At 35.4% G+C, this 4,564-nt stretch overlaps 1 long non-coding RNA gene across 1 annotated transcript; it reads left to right on the forward strand.

Annotated features, from left to right (window-relative positions):
* The first annotated feature begins 580 nt into the window (after positions 1 to 580).
* LOC122196791 (uncharacterized) lies at positions 581 to 1,442 on the forward strand. Its single transcript, XR_008230041.1, has 3 exons — positions 581 to 797; positions 890 to 946; positions 1,048 to 1,442. It is a non-coding gene; the product is annotated as an uncharacterized LOC122196791 (long non-coding RNA).
* The last annotated feature ends 3,122 nt before the right edge of the window (positions 1,443 to 4,564 follow it).

Raw genomic sequence — 4,564 nt, forward strand, 5'->3', positions numbered from 1 at the left:
TACATATTGACAGAAATTTCTATAGCAACGACTTCCATCTGGAACCACCAAAATCTTACAACTACTACCAGCAGCAGCCTGATCATATAATTACCGATGTTCTTCCTCTTCAATACCCCTCGATAGTAATGGAGTACCAGAGAGAAAAACTCCCAGATTGGCAATGTCTACAAGTACTTTTCTTTTGTTTTGCAACGATAATTTATATATACAAAATGTCGTTCTCATAAGTTCATTTATATATGATTTAGAGTTTCCAGGCAACACAGAATCCTAGGAAACGTATGAGTGATGGTTGTGATCAAAATATTAATGTGAACAAGAAACTGGCACAACATGTCCATGAACGAATGCAAGGAGTTAACGGACGTGTGAGAGAAAGGGTATATTAACTGTGCTTAATTATTATAATGACATGTACATATAATAGTAATTTGGACACCTTTGACCAGTTAATAGTATAAAATACTTGGTTCAGGTGCCTATGAGAAGAAGCCAAAAGCTAGCTGACAAAATCACAGCCCTTCAAAAGCTTGTCTCTCCTTACGGCAAGGTCAGCCTTTACCTAAACATTATTCTTTGTTTCGATGTTTCAGATTCTACTCATCCCTTTAATTTCTCCATTTTCTTTTTCTTTCATATTCAAATCAAAAGCAAAATGACGATAGCTACATACTATTAATATCCTGTTTTGACCATTAATTAAAAGAATTGATCAAACAAATGTGCAGACGGACACAGCTTCTGTGCTTCAAGAAGCTCATATCTCTATCAATTTCCTTCATGATCAGATTCAGGTATTTATACTTAATTTCCCTTAAAATGCTAATTTATAAGGAACATAACTATATGCTATTAATCTTAGATAACGATTTCCGTTGGTGAACAGGAGTTGCTGCAGAAAACACAGAATTCAGCAGAAAACGTTCGACCAGTGCAATTTTGGGTAATATATGAATTTTGGATTATCTGGTTTTTGAGTTTGATTAGTGCATATATATATAGTATATACTTTCAGATTTTGATTTCTAATCATATGCTAAACAGAATGAGGAAGCAGAAATCGGGCTCCGTGAGAGAGGCCTGTGTTTGGTTCCCATATCAACTCCTGAGATCAACAGCCTCTGTTTTGGAAAGCATAATTTTATGCCTGGAAGCGGAAACTACTAGTCAACTAGTGCTTGCATGTGGCCTAATAGAATGCATGATAGAATCAACCTAATTTTGCACCATTGTTATTGTACCCTAATAGAATCACTTCTTTCTACGAGATGTTAGTAGTGTATAGACTTGTAATTTTCGGAAACAGTCGAGAGTAACCGAATGTAAAGATTGGGTTGAGAGCAAAAATTGTAACCCAAATGAATCCAAATTATGACATTAGTTTCTAATATTTATTTGGGAGCAATACTCTAACATGGTTTAAAACTTGATGAAGCATGATATCCGTTTTGAATATAGTACCAATTCATATGTACCTTTCGTTTGATCACAAGTTTTTTGCAATTTATAGTCAAATTTTCGATTCGATACCACAAAATTTTAACTCTGTTATACGTATCTTATTTATTGTATTTATCTAGTCCAACAAATCACAGTATTAGGTAGATATTTTCATAACGTTACATTTCTATAGAATGTCATCATTATTCCACTCTTTAAACAATCTTAACGAAAATTTCTATAATGCATTAGATCAGTGGAACATATATTTAAGAACTTAAGAATTTAAAAAGTTTTTTTTTTTTTTTTTTTCTGTTGAAGAATTCAATGGTCACCGAACTTTATATTCATAAAGTTAACATATGATAAAGTTAAGTCCATTGAATGTCAATTATACATGTCACCTCACCTCATAACTCTTACATTAAACTAGGCTTGTTATGGATACTCTTAAGTATAACCATGTACATATATTCACATATTGAGAATGAAAATAATCACAGAACTGAATTCTCACAAACTCGATTGTAATTGTAAATTTCTAAGAGTGTACTATATGTAAGCAACTACTATGACTTGGGTAAACCCAAAAACCTAAATTTGCATACAAGTAATCACGACACATTACATATAATGATATCGGTAGTCATGGGGGGCTTAGAGGGGGGGGGGGGGGGGGGGGGGGGGGGGGCAAAATGGGCAGCTGCACAGGGCCCAATTTTTTTCATTATATATTTTTATTTAAAAATACAAAATTATAATAAAAATAAGGGCCCTTTTTTTCTTGTTCGTCCTGGCCTTTAAGAATATTTCATTTTCAGGATCGGCCCTGTCGGTAGTGGCTCAATAAACATAAATAGATGAAGCAATAATGTAAACATAACCATAACCACAAACATGTAAGCCATCCGTTATAAGAAATCAACCTCCGCACACAAAGATAAACATGAGAATCAAACATGAAAAGGAATAGCAATGTATCCACATAAATTAATATCACTATAAAAATCACAATTAAGGTTTCAAATCCAACAACGGAAAATAGCCAAATGTGTGATCAGATTACGAGAGAGATTTTTTTTGTTAAGCGCAAGTAAAAGATCAGTGACCGTTATCTCACTCAAGGAGGACCTAAGATTTCTATTGACATGTTTTGTGTAGGAGTTGTGTAACCCTTCCTTTTTTAAATTTCTAAAACAGGGAAGTTAGATAACTTTTTAATTATCAATTTCAGTAAGACAAAATTGCAAAAATGGTCCATGTGGTATACATTTTTTTGAGAGTTTTGGTTCAAATTATGACTTTTTTGGATTCGTGGTCATTTTGGACTAGTTTGTATGTGAAAATGGTCTCTTCGAAAATTGAAATGACTAAATTGCCCTCTTGATATGTTTGTTATATTTTTTTCTATTTAGTTTAATGTTTTATTAATATAATGTAAAATGGGGCCTACACCCCATTCTCTCTCTCTCTCTCTCTCTCTCTCTCTCTCTCTCTCTCTCTCTCTCTCCCTCTCTCTCTCTCACTCATAAACCAATACAGTCAAAATGAGAGGGGGTCTCTTCCTCTTCGTCTTTATCTGGTCGAAGGATCAGCGGGAACGCAACGGAGGAAAGCTGAGAAGAACAAGGCCACAATCGATGAGTATCGGTCGTGGTTAAACGGATCGCGAAGAGGGGAGGAGGAAGGGCGTCAGCACTGCAGGGCCGCTCTGACGACCTACTTTGTCTTCTGGTCCAATCAATTGCAACACAGGAAGGAAAATTGACTGTCGGTGGTCCTGAGGAGTTCAATCGAGCAATAAGCGTGAAAATCGAGACTTGTGGTGGTTCTGTTTGGTCTGGCAGTCAAACGAAAGGGAATGGGTCTTCAAATCCCATTTGATCGGAGACAAAAAAGGACTGAAAGCAACAGCAGTCTTCTTTCTTTCTTCTTTTCCTGATTCGCTATGAAGCACGAAGGATGAGTCGATTTTTCCAGCGGTTCAAGCCTTTAATCGGGGTTGTGGGGGTTGAGAAGGGTAGCAATAGCCGGAGAGGGTGCTTGTGGTGGTGTTTCTCGACAGAATGAGGAAGGGAAGGGGATATGGAGGTGGCGACAATAGGGTACCGGGAAAACATCACCGGTGATTCTAGTTCTTCGACAGGGGAAGGAGACCAACGAGATGACAGTCGTTGAGAGGGTTGGGAAGGGGTATCGGGACAGTACAACAGCAATTTCGGGGGTGTTTGACAGCGAGTGCTCGGTGGAAATAGGCAGAGAAGGTTGAACCTGCTACTACTGGCGAAGAATCACCAGTCCTTTCCTTCTTCTTCACTGGTTCTACAATGAGAGTGGGTGTTTTGGGTGATGGATCATCAGGAAGAATGAGAGAGAGAGAGAGAGAGAGAGAGAGAGAGAGAGGTCCTTTATTATTGTTTTTAATTGTTAAAATAAATAAATAAATATTAAATTTTAAAAAAATGAAAGAAAAATGAAAAATAAATACACAAATGGTAAATTTTCGGAGGTACTATTTTCACATACAAACCACTCCAAAAGGACAATAAATCCAAAAAAAACCCGGGGTTTGGACTAAAACCCTAAAAATTTGCATACCGTAGGTACCATTTTTGCAATTTTGTCTTTCTTTTGGTCTTTATAATTTATCATTTGCATTACTTATACTTTTAGTCCTTATAGTTTTTAGGGGGTGTTTGGATAGGAAAAAAAAGTGTTTATTGCTTATTGCCACGATAAGCTAACTTTGAGTGTTTGGATAAAATCCAACTTATTAAGCTAAATAAGCTAATTTTAATAAGCATCTCTCCTCATGCTTATTGATTATTGTTTATTCCCACCACAAATAAGCTAATAAGCTAATAAGCTAATCCAACCACCCCTTAAAGTTAAAAAATATATAATTTTGATCCCTATAATGTTTAATTTATATAATTACAATTTTGGTCATTATAGTTTTTAATTTGCATTATACAGTTTTGGGTCTTATAGTTTTAAATTTAGGATGATTATAGTTTTGGTCCCGTAGTATTCAGTTATCATTTACTACAGGTTTGGTCCATGTAATTTTTAATTTCAATAATTATAATTTTGGTATTATAGTTTGAAATTTTCATTAATT

The sequence above is a fragment of the Lactuca sativa genome, chromosome 2 (assembly GCF_002870075.4).
Source record: "Lactuca sativa cultivar Salinas chromosome 2, Lsat_Salinas_v11, whole genome shotgun sequence".
NCBI lineage: Eukaryota > Viridiplantae > Streptophyta > Magnoliopsida > Asterales > Asteraceae > Lactuca > Lactuca sativa.